The sequence below is a fragment of the Bison bison genome, unplaced genomic scaffold (genome assembly GCF_000754665.1).
Source record: "Bison bison bison isolate TAMUID 2011002044 unplaced genomic scaffold, Bison_UMD1.0 scf7180017864043, whole genome shotgun sequence".
NCBI classification, from domain to species: Eukaryota; Metazoa; Chordata; class Mammalia; order Artiodactyla; family Bovidae; genus Bison; species Bison bison.
Genome location: NW_011494615.1, coordinates 1,305,608 through 1,320,949, shown reverse-complemented (window position 1 = coordinate 1,320,949; position 15,342 = coordinate 1,305,608). Strand labels below are relative to the sequence as shown.

Here is a 15,342-nt window from a genome sequence, read left to right as displayed (position 1 = left end):
GGGGGAGGGACCCTGCGCCTCGGGATGCGCCGGGGCCGGGGTGGGGGGCGGGGTGGGGACGGGGGACTCCGCCTTCCCAGCCTCCGCGGGGAGTTGGGGTGCGGGCGCTGGGCCTGGGACGCCACGTGAGGTCCTATCTCCAGGTTCCTTCTTTCGTGCTTAAGGACAAATTTTTTCGAGGGTTAATAAGAGGTTAGTGATTTTTAATGGCCTGCCGGTGTGAGTGCGCTCGTTTAAATCGGAGCAACTTTAAACCTTAGAGGATCCAAACTGTTAGTGCCGAAGGTGCGATGCGCCAGGAGGATTTGCACAGATAAAAATACATATCTTGCACCTACATTTTCTTGTACGGTGCAGGTGAGTGAAAGCGGGCGTGCTAGGGAGGTCCTGGGAAAAATAAGGGCGAGGGCGGCTGGCTTACTGTCTCTTATCAAGTGACCCACAGGACTCAGCCTGCGACTGCTTCGAGAATTGTGTTCCTGGAGATTCTTTATTCAAATAGTTTCACGGCAACTAAACTTGATTTTGAGAGCACTTTCCAGCGGGGTGAATTTTCCCTTCGCTACGAAATGGCCCGCAGGAAATTCAAGCGTTGCAACTTCGTTCCGTGTTTTGTCTGGAGAGAGGACTTGGAACTGAGACTTTCAAAGTTCGCTTTTCACAGCCTTTTCCTGAGTCCACTAAACTTGAAAGCTTTGCCAGTCGGGTGTAGCTGTTTGCTTCGTTTTCTTTTCGGTGTTGGAGGGAACATTGTCTCCTACTTTGTATCTTCCAGACATCTGTGGTCTCCCCCCACCCCCACCCCGGGTTTGTGAGTGGTGAATGAAGGGAGACTGGTCTGCTGGTATGCAGAGGTCGGCAAAAGGAAATCGAGGAGTGGTTTTAGTGAAACGAGAGCTTTGTGTCGTGAATAGTGGTGGCTTAGACTAGACAGCAGCTTGAAGAGACGGCTCGCCTTTGATAAAGTCTGGGCTGCTGTTTTTCAGATGGCTAAGTTATAAGTATTTTGTCTGGAACTTGGGAAGCCGTTTCATTCTGTCTCTTGGTGTACATTCAGTACCTTCGGCTATCTTCCTGTTAACTTGTTGTCTTAAGAGATACTGGACATAGCTTGACTTTTTTTTGTTTGTTTGTTAATGTTTCTGTTTAATATCTGCTTAGATTAGTGACAAACTTTTGTTTGGGAGGCATTTTTTTCGGTCTGAACTAAGGCGGCTGCTACATTTTGTTTGGGGATATCTTTTCATGAAATTTGATTAATTTGCGTCCAATATTCATTACTTTGACCTAGTCTTTGTTCTGAAGGCCATGTACAAGGCCCTAAAGTGATTGCAACAGTAACTTGAAAAACTTCCAGGAGACTATTCTATAGGATTAAAGGAATGCTGAGACTATTCAAGTCTGAAGTCCTTGAGGGGGAAATTAAAAAACTGTGCTGCAAAGTTTAGTTAGTATAGCATGTAACTTAGAGTCCTTGCGGAGTTCTGGGCTGATTTTCCCAGAAGCTAGAGCAGTCATTTAAAATTGCTTTCAAGAAAAACCAAATTTTAAAAGGTGACTTAAAAAAAGTAAAACATTTAGTAGTGTTCAAGTGACAGTAAGTGTCCAGAAGTTTTCTTTTTAAACATATTCTTTACCAAGATAATTATGTAGATTCCAATATTAAAACTGAAACCAGATTGAGCTTCTTACTGTTACTAGTGATAAATGGAATAAAATTATCCATATAAATGAAGTTGTATATTTTTCTTTTCATATACACTTCCCTCCTCCACTCCCCAAATAGGAAGAGAAAACTTGAAGTAGGCTAATTTCTCTAAGAGTGTTTTGAGATTTGGTTCTTGCGAAAGCTATATGCAGACAGCCTGTTTCATTGTTGGGAGGAGTGGAAAGAAGAGTGTAAGTATTGTTGAAACTAGGGACATGGAGAATTCAAAAATTTGAATCTCACTCTTTTACTCTTGTAAGTAGCAGTGAAATTAAAATCCCAGGGATAGGTTGTTTGTAGTATCTTCAGCCAAATGAAACTTTTGTGTTATTGAAATGAAACAATACAGCATCCAGTTATAATGAGATTTTGTTTCTCTTTTATGGTTTACTAGTTGCTGATAATAACTGCAGAGGAGTAGGTGGTAAATTTTAAGTATGTACTTTGAGCTTGGTTGGAAGCATGCTTGATTGCCAGCCCAGGGCAGAAAGGATGAATGCTTTTAGAGCAGGACAAACTTGTAATAAAAAGTATTAACAACTCTTTCGTGCTGCATGTCGACTTGTGACTTTGGTTGTGAAAACACTAGTTGTATTAACTTAGCTGTATTCTTATAGCTCTCTTTTTGTTGGGAATATGATATCTTTTGTTGAAACAGTTTGAGTAAAAGCATTTTTGTATCTTAAAAGTAAGTAGTAAAACATAGACTAGTAGCTACTTGTGTTAGTCCAGAGCTTGTATCTTTTGCCTCTTGGACCCTCATTGAGAGAAGACTGATTTGCAAAATCAGTCTTCATTCTTTTAACAGATTATTGTTTATGTAATACTGTTCTAATTGTGTCTTGATAGATAACCAGGCTAATGGGCTAAAATAAATATATATTTTGTAAGTTCCAGGAAAGGAAAATATGTGATTTGTTGTATTGCTTGAAAATCAGTAGGAGTTACCTTGTGTAGTTCTTAATCACTTAAACTCTGGAGAAAGTTCTTTATTTCCTCTGTTTACTTAAGAATGCTGCTTTTGTGTTGTATGCAAGTCTGAGCTTGACCAGGTTTGAAATCTAGATACTTCTGTTGAGGCCTGAACCCTGTATCCCTGAAGCATGTATTTAAATCTGCTCCCTAAGGAAAAAGAAGCTCTTATAAAAGAATCAGTCATGTTAGCAACCCTTTTTAGAGATTAACTATCTTGCTAATTGTGAGCATCTTTTCTTTTAAAAGATACTATTCTCCAGCCTCAAAGTCTCCTCAAACCTGATGCAGCTGAGTGACAATAGCGTCAGGGCATGTTTTCATTGCATGCTTTGGTCACATTGAGTGCCCTCCAGTGGATATAATGTAATGCTGGTGATTTTTTTCCCCCCCATAAAATTTGTGTGAAATATATTTATGAATAGTTTTGGTGAGAAAGCATCAGTCAAGAAAACTTTTCAATTCTAGAATAGGATGTTCATATTATTATTGTTAGTTAAAAGATTGGCTTTAGAACATGTCATTTCAGCCATTATTTGCAGGAGAAAGGTCAAAGTTAAATCAGGAGTTAAATTCTGTCACTTTTTGTAGGAAGTTCTGCTTAAATATAATTATAAACCAAAAACTTAATCTAAACATCCTCGTGTCTGGGCTTCCCTGATGGCTCAGATGGTAAAGAATCCACCTGCGATGCAGGAGACCCAGGTTCAGTGCTTGGGTTGGAAAGATACCCTGTAGAAGAGAATGGCTATCCACTCCAGTGCTCTCGCCTGGAGAATCCCATGGACAGAGGAGCCTGGCGCGCTGCAACCCATAGGGTCAAAAAGAGTCAGACATGGCTGAGTGACCACACTTACACCTAGATCCTAAAACTGAGCCATATTAATGAATTTTAGAAACTAAGATTCTCAGATAAAGTTAACAAAAAAGTGAATTATCAATTTGTGTAAAATTTCTTATACAATAAAACTGAAGTAAGTCTTCAACTTGGTTACATTTTCAATATTATGTCTGTTAAGAATTGGTTATCAACAAAGAATATTATGTCTGTTAAGAATTGGTTATCAACAAAGAATATTATGTCTGTTAAGAATTGGTTATCAACAAAGAATATTATGTCTGTTAAGAATTGGTTATCAACAAAGCTGGTTGAGTCAACTTCTGTGAACTCCAGAGTATAATGCCTAGTGACTGCAGGCATTTGTGTAGAGTATACATTTGTATAGTGCTGTGATGCACTGTTCCCATATTTTGACCTTTAAATTCTCCAATAAAAACTCCTCCACACTCCTGTGTACAGTTCTTGCTATTTCTGTTAGTAGCATTATTTTATGAAAATGCTTATTTCAAATCAGATTCTGATTAATAACAGGAATAAAACCCATTTAAAAATAGCTTTTAGAAGTCAAATGGTCATTTTTATGGAAAATGCTCAGCTTAGAAAAAATGTTTTTACCTTTGTATGTTTTCCATAAATAGGTGGTTGAAATGAAGTTTAAAAGTTAATTGAGTAGGGCGGGAAAATGACCATATCACTTACTGCTCCATTTTGCTCTGAAATTTAGTATAATTTTGTGGAAACATTGATAATGATTTTCGACTATTTAAATAATGTATTATTGTTATATCTTTTTAAAAACATAAGGCAAGAATGCCTCAGCTGTTTTATATTTCAGAATGGGTTGTGATCCTTCATAAAGGATCATGTATGGAATAAGTAATGTCCAAGTCTCTAACTATTATTTTCATCATTTACTAAATCAAGGTCAAATAGCTTGTGTTCCAGTTTCAAAGATTTTTATGAGAAGAGAGTAGATTTGAAAGTTCTCTTGAAAACTGTGTACATCTTTAAAAAAAATTCTGCCTGTTAGGGACCTAATTTATCTCTTGAAATTGGCCACTTATCTTCATGCAACAATTTGACAAACAATATAAGTGACTAAGATCTCTGTCACAAACCATATAGGATTGATCTTGCATCCCAGTGGGAGTAGCTACTCAGTATCTCCAAGCAGGTATGGGCTCACTGGGCCCCTGTGAACTACAACGAATTAAGAGAACATATGTCCCATCTAAGCCAATCTTCAGCTGCAGCCATTGTGTGGAAAGCAGTTTAGGTTTCCACATCATCTGAATTTTTTCTTTCTTCTAAGAGAAGCAGGAAATATGGATTAATGTGCATCTCATGATTTGCACCAATGGGGCTTGGTGGCTCAGCAGTAAAGAATCTGCCTGGGATGCAGGAGTTGCACAAGCTGTGGGTTTGATCCCTGAGTTGGGAAGATCTCCTGGAGGAGGAAATGGTAACCCACTCCATTATTCTTGCCTGGAGAATCCCATGGACAGAGGAGACTGGTTGGCTAAAGTCCATAGGGTCACAAAGAGTCTGACACTACTGAAGCAATGTAGCACACACATGATTTGCACATGTTGGTAGGGGAAATTCATGTTTTAAGACATTTTAACACAAATTAAATACACCTATTGGCAGGATCTGCCAGTTTGTGACATCTGCAGTGAACCATTTGGAGTACAGTGTTTGTTTTTTTTAATGATGATTCTATTAAGTGACTGAAGTAGTACAATTCTGTATCTTTGTCTCTATATATACATGTTGACACAACTGAGTAACATTTTTACTTTCATAACTTAGTAAATAAAGATTTGATAAACCATTAGGTTCATATTTGGCATTTTAAGAATGCCTTGTATCAGTTGACTATATAAATAGATTAGGAACTTAAAGCAGGTTCATATCATTAACTTTGTGAAACCTGCACTTAAAAAGCTTAAGAATTAAGATGGATTGGATCAAGGAAAAAGAGGAGAAAGAACAAACTTGTTCATCACTTGATCATCTTAAGTATAGTTTTTAAAGTGTTTTCTTGAAAGAGGTCTTAAAACTTAACATTGAAGGTGCTTAAAATGCTGGACAAATTCTGGCTGTCTGTAAACAGTCATATCAGCCTGAAGTTTTACTGATGTCTTTAAATCACATCCTGGTTTTCAGCTAAAGTCTGCATTTCTGTGATAATCTATTTTTCAGACTAGATTTAGAACTGAAAAACAAAGTTTAGATAATGAAAAATTAATTGAATGTTAGTTTTTTTTTTTAAGTAATAGCTTACTCCTATTTGATCAGAATATATTTTAAAATTTTTTATGAGTATAGTTGCTATACCCTGTTGTGTACCGTGGAGTGAATCAGCCGTACATACACGTATATCCCCTCTGTTTTTGGATTTCTTTCCCATTTAGGTCACCACAGAGCATTAAGTAGAGCTCCCTGAGCTGTATAGTCTGTTCTCATTAGTTATCCCTTCTATACATAGTAGTAGTATCTATTTTGTACATAGTAGGAGAAGGCAATGGCACCCCATTCCAGTACTCTTGCCTGGAAAATCCCATGGATGGAGGAGCCTAGTAGGCTGCAGTCCATGGGGTCGCTAAGAGTCGGACATGACTGAGCGACTTCACTTTCACTTTCCACTTTCATGCATTGGAGAAGGAAATGGCAACCCACTCCAGTGTTCTTGCCTGGAGAATCCCAGGGACGGGGGAGCCTGGTGGGCTGCCGTCTATGGGGTCGCACAGATTCAGACACGACTGAAGCGACTTAGCAGCAGCAGCAGTGCAGTCCCAATCTCCCAATCCATTCCATCCCCTGGTCAGAATAAATTTAGGCAGGCCGTCAAATAGATATTGGTAAAGTCTTTTGCTGCTAGGGCAAGATTCTTCATTTCCAGAGTTTGAAAAGTTGTATATTTAGTCTTTAGATTACATGTTTAAGTGGCCTACTATGTTTGTACTGAAAATACAAACCATAAGCCAACATTGGTTTTAAAAAGTATCATCTGAAAATAGTGCTCCTGACTGCAATTGTGTTTATATGATACGGTATAGAATGCAAGCCAAACTGAGCAGTGGACTTTTCAGAACACGTTTGTCCCAGGTGCTCACCCCTTGGCCTGTTCCACAATCCCCATATAACTTTACAGAGCCACTGTAAAGTTTCTCTTGTAACAGTCCAGAAAATTCCGGCCTCTGATTTCTTTTGAACTTGTTGAAGAGTCCCCAACCCCCAGATAGTTTGAAAAGTGTGATATATGGATGGATGCTGTTAAGGTGAAGCTGCTTCATAGCGCAATGCCAATTTGCTCCCCTATTTACTTCCATCTATTTCTTCATTAATATTCCCATTGTTTTGCTTGTAATTTCATAACTCTCTTGTTGCTGGACTGATTTTCCTGTTAACTGATTTAACAGGTGTGTTAGTTAAAAAATCTGGGGGTTGGGGAGATATTTTTAACCTGTTTAATTTGAAGTTCATCAGTCCACATGGCACACAGGTGATAGCTGGGGTAAATCTTGTCTTTCATGCTGGCAGCTGATCGGACTTGGAAGTAGAAGATGTGCACGTGCTACAGGGTGCCTGCTAAGTTGCTCTGAACAGGTTTATGATGACTGAAATACTTGACATGTATTTTTTCATACTTTATTGTACGTTATCTGTATAAAAATGTGAGAAGTTAGATTTACTGCAAACTTTCTTAAATGCAATTTGACGGTGATCTTAATGATTTTCATTTGCTTCATGGAGGGGTGGCTGTTGTAAAAGCCTCCCCCCTACCCCCAACCCTGAAGTATAATTCAGTGGTTTGCAGAGAAGGGTGTAGTGAGTGAGTATGTCTTTGGAGTTATCTGTGTAATAGATGAATGACGGGTGTACCTGAGGAACACGGGTTTCTTGGAAACATTTCTCAATCCAGTTAACTCTGGATGTTTCTAAGTGGTATCCTTTCTGTTGTGTAGAAGTGCTGAGGTAGACACTTAGAATCTTTCCTGAGCCACTGAAAGAATGTAGCAATGTCAAACATTACTTTATATTCAACAGTTCATTTAGATACAAAGTGGAAGTCGCTCAGTCTTGTCCTACTTTTTGCGTATATAATCCATGGAATTCTCCAGTCCCCAATACTGGGTGGGTAGCCTTTCCCTTCTCCAGGGGATCTTCCCAACCTAGGAATTGAACCCAGATTTCCCACATTGCAGGTGGATTCTTTACCAGCTGAGCCACAAGGGAAAGTAGACAATAAATGTTACATAGGGAACATAGTAAGTTGATGTACTACTCTCTAGATACATTCATAAATTTAGTCTTTCTGGTACTTCACTTTATTTTAAAGTTGTTTCATTTAGAGTTCGTTTAGTTGGAAAAGCCACATGATATGAAATGAGGTTTATATTGTTCTGACTTTTAGTTATAAATGTCCTCTGTGATCCATTTACAAGGTAAAATTCATGTTATATATAATAGTTGTCCCTAGGTCACTATTTTCTGCCTTAATTCTGCTGTCATTTTTTCATAGGTCCTAAATCAGAGTGCCAGCCAGTCTATTCCCCATAGAATGAAAAGAGGCTAGATTAGGAGATGAGAAATCTGGGAGTCATTCATAAGGCAGAGTAATGATAATTAAAATACTGAAATAGATATTTTCTTTTGTAAGAATACTTACATTCTTGAATCATGCTTGAAGAATGCCCTGACTGTATGCTGAAGGGCCTTAGGCTTCTCCTTATTGCCATTATACACCAGATCATATTACATTTCTCTTCAAAGTGTGAAGATAGGAAGACTGTTTAACCTTTTCTTTGCTCCTCAAACTAACCCCCATTCCCCCATGAGAAACTAAGTAAGCAGGAATTGCTTCGCCTTCTATTATCAGTCTGCATGGAGGGTCCATCGTTATAATGAAGCGTTATATTCTAGTCAGAGGCCAGTCCTGACACATGACTTTTTTAGGACTTGGTTCCTTTAGTTATGCTTCTGTTCTGTATGTATTACCCTTATCTTCCCAGGTTTGGATCCCATTGCTGTTTTGACTCTCCATTTCCCACATTTTATCATCTCTTGGAATCCATTCATTGTCTGTCTAGAACTCATAGTCTTCAGCACATCCTTTTTATTGTCAGTCTTTTCTGAGAATGTTTACTTTTTCTTGCTCCAGCTATAGCCTAGCTTCTCCCCATAATGCTACTGACCTTGCAGCTGTCTCAGGTGGTGAGTGTTTGCTCTTCCTGTGCACCTTTTATTGGTGAACCAGAAGGTGGAGGAAGTGTCCTCTTTGTTCCTCATTGTCACTTCTTGACCATTCTTTTCCAAAACTTTCAGCTTTGACTCTCATGCCATCAAATTATTACCACCTGCTACTTTCGTTATCTTAGTCATTACCAACTTTCCTGGTTCATTCCCCTACTTCCTTGAACACTTGTCTCCTGGCTCACTGTCATCTTTATTTCTGTTACAATTCTTGGTGATACCAACATTTGTGTAGACAAGTGCTACTCAAAATGTCCCACGCTCTGAGAACTGTTACAGTATGAATTGCAGTAAGTAGTTTGTGCCAGAAAGTACCTCGACTGTGTCACTAAGTTCAGTGTTTAGTTCACCTGACTTTTTTTTTTGGTACCAAAATTTTTTTGATGAAAGAAGCAGTGTGTTGGTTTATATAATCTGGCACAAGCTCCATAGGGTGTTGTGGTCTGGTACTTTGAGTAACATTGATATAGAGGATGCCTCCAATATTCTGACCTCTTAGTTCCTTGGTTTCCTCTCCTCCAGTAACCTTATTTTTCTGTCTGATTCAGCCACCCTAATTCCAACAGCTCTTCAGTGACAGATAACTTCACTCTGTCAAAGCTTTTCGGTATCCCTCACCCTCACTTCTACTCAACTCTCAACAACCTTGTCCCTCCCTGACTTCATGCCCAGTGGTCTTTGGTCTCTGAGTTCATCTTTCCTTATGACTGTGTCTTTTCCTTCTCAAACCTCCCAATACTTCCTCCCCCATATGTCTCCCTTGCTTTCTGTTTCACAAAGCATGTCGAATAATTGGAAGATTTCCTGTATGCTCTCACATCTATGACTGTGCCATTCACCTTCTCTGTCATTTATGGACAAACTGTAGTGTTCAGAGATGAGGACAACCAGCTCACTTCTATACTAGATCCCATGCCCTCTTGCTCTCAAGAATTTAACTCTTTCTACCTTCTCTTGCATCCTTGATTTTTCCTTCTGTGAGTTTGCATGATCTTTGTCCCCGTTTTAAAAAAATCTTTTCTTCTTGTTTCCCCTTTCATGCACCCAGTCGGCTTCTCTTTTGAATAAGACACCTTGAAACAATTGCTTGGATACACTCTCACCCCTTTTCAACTTCTACCAGTGACCACCACAGTATAAATCTCTAATCCTCATCGCACTTGACCTCTCAGTAGCACTTGGCACAGTTGCTTGAGACACATTTCGCTTGGCTTCAAGGCCACCACATCTGATAGCAGGTTTTTTCCCTGCCTTACTGGTGGTTCCTCCTTACTCTTTGCTTTTTATGTTATGTCTCATCTGTACATTGGAATGGCTGAAACTTTAGCACTTGGATCTCTCGTTTTTCATTGTTGAAATACGCTCGAGTCTCATAGCTTTAAACATAGTATTTAACCTGTTTGCTGACGGTTTCCAGATTTATATCCTTAGCCTGAACGTTTCTGCCCTGAACTATAGGTCATGATAGCCAACGTTTCCCCCAACATTTTGGATGTCTTAAGAAGCATCTCAAATGTAATATATCTAAAACTGAGCTCCCAATTTCTCCTAAGGCTGCTTGTCTTAGTATGTCCTAAAATGCACCTTTTTAGTTACACCAAAAACCTTGCCGTTCTTGACTGTCTTTCTGTCACTGTACCCTGTCTGAAAATTGTCTGTTCTTCTAATATAGATGCAAAATTCAGCCATTTCTTACTATGCCATTTCATAGCCATGCCATCCTAGGGTTACTGAAGAGGTCTTCTAACTGGTCTTCCTGCTTACATTTGTTCCCTTTAAATCTAATCTCAACACAGTGACCAGAATAAATCCTTTTAAAGCAATGATCATAGAACTTTTCTGTTCAAAAACCTCCAGGGGCTTATGGTCTCATTCTGTAAAAGCACACTCTCCTGTGTGTTTAGACTATTCTCTCTATCACCTACTTCTTTCCTCCTGTCACTCATCAAAGAAATAAAACTGAAAGGATTTAAGAAAGGAGTGGAAACCAGGAAAATAACTACAGCAGTCATGCCGGTGACACAGGTGGTGGTGACTTAGGTCAGGTAGCACTGGGCACAGAAGAGCTGGGTTGGAGGAATGCTTTGGAGGTGCCGGCTCTGTAAACCCAGTTCATTAATTTCCTACCTCCTTTCTTGCTTGTTTTACTTTAGCCTTCAACACTGTCTAACATCATAGATATTTTACCAATTTTCCTCCTTTTTTTTTTTTTTTTTACCTCCTAGAACATAAGCTCTAGAAAGACAGGGATTATTGTCTATTTCCTCACTTTTTGCTTTCTTCCCAGTGCCTAGAATCATAATGTACACTAGTTGATTAGTGAATATGTGTTGAGTGAATGACTTTTAAATCTTTTCACCTCACTTTGGATCTTTCCCAGTAGCACATAAGTATATTCCATCTTTGCAGAGGTGGTTCCTTCCTGTCATTTATGGCTCCCATTAGATTGAGTTCTTCCCAGTTCACGCATTTTCACTTTACCATCTTCTTGGTTTGTTGCACTTCATCATATTCTGAAGTAACCTGTGTTTACTTGCTTCTTTTCTCCTTTCACAATCTTGTTCTGGTTTGTATGCCTGGTACTCAGAACAGTGTGTGGAAGTTCTAGATGCTAATAAATATTGGTTGAATAGGTGAATATTCTGGAATTGGATGACTTTTGTTTCTTTGCAGCTAATGCCCCTTTAATTTCTCTGCTCCCTTTCACACTCTGAAAGACATATCCTGTGGATATGGTCTTCATCTTTCATCTCCTATTTCAGTTTGTGTTTGGCTTTTATTATCAGTGAACCTCCTTTTGCTGAACTCATTATTGGACCTCCATGTTGACCAATGAAAGAGATACTTTTTACCTTTAGTCTTGCTGGGTCACTTTAGCATTTGGTGCATTTTTGTTTTTGAACTTGCCTTTGGAACAGGAGTGTCCAGTAGAACTTTCTGTGATAATGGAAATGTTCTACATCTGTGAGGTTGATATGGTAGCCACCAGCTACATGTGACTCTTGAGCACTTGAAATGTGGTAATGTGACTGAGCTAAATTTTAATAAAAATTTAAATAGCCGTGTGTGACTAATGGCTATTTTTTCTCACATACTCCAAGCTCAGGAAGTATCACAGCCTAATTGCGCAATCCACATACCTAGGAGTAATTTTTTTTTCATCCCACCCCCAACCCCCTGTGTCTACATGTTCATTATCTACATGGGTGTGTCTATTCCTGCTCTGCAGTCTGTACCATTTTTCTAGGTGCCACATATATGCATTAAAATATAGCATTTGTTTTTTTCTTCCTGACTTGCTTCACTCTGTATGTTAGACTCCTAGGTCCATCCTCTTCTCTACAAATTTCCCAATTTTTTTCATTTTTATGGCTAAGTAATATTCTACTGTATAAATGTACCACAACTTCTTTATCCATTCATCTGTCGGTGGACATTTTGGTTGTTTCCATGTCCTGGCTATTGTAAATAGTGCTGCAGCGAACGTTGGGGTACATTTGTCTTTTTTTATTGGAATGTAATTGCTTTACAATGTTGTGTTAGTGTCTCCTGTACAGTGAAGTGGATCAGCTATATGTATGAATATATCTCCTCTCCCCCAACTTCCTTCAAACCCCTCATCTCTTCCTTCTAGGTCATCACAGAGCTAGCACCAAGCCAAGCTTTTTGTGCTTTATAGCAGATTCCCACTAGCTTGCTATTTTACGGGCTTCCCTGGTGACTTAGTGGTAAAGAATCTGCTTGCCAATGTAGGAGACTTGAGTTCAATTCCCAGTTTGGAAAGATGCCCTGGAGAAGAAAATAGCAACCCAGTTCAGTATTTTTGCCTGGGAAATGCCTTGGACAGAGGAGCATGGTGAGCTACAGTCCACGGGGGTCACAAAGAGACATGGCTTAGCGACTAAACAGCAACATCTGTTTTACACATGGTGCTATGTATATGTCAGTCCTAGTCTCCCAATTCGTCTCACTCTCCCCTTTCGTCCCTGTGTTCACACTTCCGTTCTCTTATGTCTGCACCTCTATTCCTGCCTTGGAAATAGGTTCATCTGTACCTTTTTTGTAGATTACACATTTATGTGTTAATGTACAGTATTGATTTTCTGACTTCCCTCTGTATGACAGACTCTAGGTTCATCTACATCTCTACAAATGACTATTGCATTCCTTTCAGTGGCTGAGTCATATTCCACTGCATATATGTAACACATCTTCTTTCTCCATTAATCTGTCATTGGCCATTTGGGTTGTTTGCATGTCCTGACTAGTGTAAATATTTTTTCAGGGTATATGCCCAGGAGTGGGATTGTTGGAGTCATATGTTGGTTGTGTTTTTTAGTTTTTAAAGGGACCACCATACTGTTCTCCATGGTGCCTATGTCAGTTTCCATTCCCAATGGTTCCCTTGTCTCCACACCCTCTTCAGTGTTGGTAGCCTTTTTGATGATGGCCATTCTGACTGGTGTGAGGTGAATACCTCCTTGTAGTTTTTATTTGCATTTCTCTAATCATTCGTGATGTCAAGCATCTTTCCATTCACTTCTTGGCCATCTGTATGTCTTCTTTGGAGAAATGTCTATTTAGGTCTTTTGCTCACTTTTTGATTGTTTATATATATATATATAATTTTAAATTTAACCTTTTTGCTTGTTTTTGCTTGTGCTGGGTCTTTGTTGCTGCGTGTGGACTTCTCATTGCTGGGGTTTCTCTTGTTGTGGAGCGTGGGCTTTAGGGCACATAAGCTTTAATAGTTGTGTCTCTCAGGCTCTTGAGAACAGGCTCAGTAGTTGTAACACATGGGCTTAGTTGCTTCATGGCATATGAGATATTCCTGGACTAGGGATCGGACACATGTCTCTTGCATTGACAGGGAGATTATTTACCACTGAGCCACCAAGGAAGCCCTGTTTTTTTTTGTTTTTTTTTTGCTTTTTTTTTAAATTGAGCTACATGACCTGTTTGTGTATTTTGGAGATTAATCCTTTGTCAGTTGGCTTTGTTTGCAAATATTTTCTTTCTTTCTGAGGATTGTCTTTTCATCTTGTTTATTAGGAGTCATCTTTAATTCCTCTCATCTACTGCAGTCAGTCCATCAGTAGAGCCTCTTTTTTCTGTCTCCAAAGTATTTCTCTAATCTAGCTACTGTTTGTGCCCAGTGGTAGCCTAGCCTAAGCCACCATCTGTCACTGGGCATTGCTTTACTGGTTTACCTTTTTTCTGTTACCCTTTCAGTTTTTTTCATTATAGCCAAGGTCAGTTTTGAAAAACTCAAATAGGATCTTGTTATTCACTTGCTTTATAACCCTTCATGGATTTCCAATGGCATTTAGAATAAGAAATCCTTTTTTTTTTTTTAAGGGCTTTTTTTTTTTCTACATGGTCTGGCTACTTTCAACCTCATCTCATTGTAATTACTCTTTCCCACTATTATCAAACTACTGTGGTCTTAAAAGATAGTCCTAACAATTCTGGAATTGTGCACGTTATTTCTGATTTCTGGAATGTTCCTGCTCTGCTCCTTATGTGCTGGCTCCTGTGCATCTTTAGGTCTCAGCTTGAAGGCTCCCTTCAAGGCCGCCACAGAAGCCTGTGGCTGCTCCTCACGCAGGGCCTTCGCTTGTCCCAGTGTGGTTTCCATTGCCTTCTCCCACTTGTCACTCAGCTACACACTTGTGATTGTTACAGGTTACATACTTGTTACACACTTGTTACACTCCTTGTAATTGTTTATTCAGTTGTCTGTGTGTCTGTCAAGAATGTAAGGACGATGTCTGTTTTATATCGCCGCTGTATCCTCAGAGTCTGTTATTCTTCTTGGCATATAGCAGTTGCATAACAAGTTTGTTGAATATATGAAATCTCTCCATTCACTGCGTTTATCCTATTGGTATTGCTGTATGCTAGAACTATTGAGTAAATGAAAGAATTATGGAAAAGGTTTCTTGTGGGACAGAAAATCTCTTAACCTCACAATTTGGTAAATTGAGAAGACAAAGAACATAATATACCGATTGGGCATTTGTATATAGCTCCAGGTTTTGACTCACTCACCAGTATATTTTTGGACTCACAATAGAACAGCAGTTTAGAGTTCCTTGAAGTTCTTTGTATTGAGGTATCAGAGTAACATATTGAAAGTAAATGCTTCCTAGCTTATTCTTCTATATAATATTCTCTTCTTCCTAAATGTATGAAAACCTCATAATTAGGCGACCTAATATTATGGTAAGGCTGTCGAAGGCAGCAGGAGGTCCTTCTGCTTGGAAGAGTGCCATGCTGTTGCTGTGCATGGTGGGGGGCAAAAGTTGGCTAAAGATTAAGTCAGAGTATGTGCTGTCTTAATGAATAGATGGTTCTCAAGGAACTGCTGCTAGGGTTACTCTGTGGAGTCAGGTTTATGTTTTGTTTTTGTGGGTTTTTTTTTAGCTTGGGTTACTGTTACGCATGGAGTTGAATCATAGTTTGTCTCTATCTGTAGCTCTTTGCTCTGGGAGTAGCAGCATTGGCAACATATATGGCACTTAAAAAGTGATACAGCACAGCGTCCTTTCCAGCCCAACTG

At 39.1% G+C, this 15,342-nt stretch overlaps 1 protein-coding gene across 4 annotated transcripts in view; it reads left to right on the top strand.

Annotated features, from left to right (window-relative positions):
• The window catches only part of CTNNB1 (catenin (cadherin-associated protein), beta 1, 88kDa), a 48,055-nt gene that overhangs the window by 618 nt on the left and 32,095 nt on the right, over positions 1-15,342 (top strand). The window lies entirely within an intron of this gene.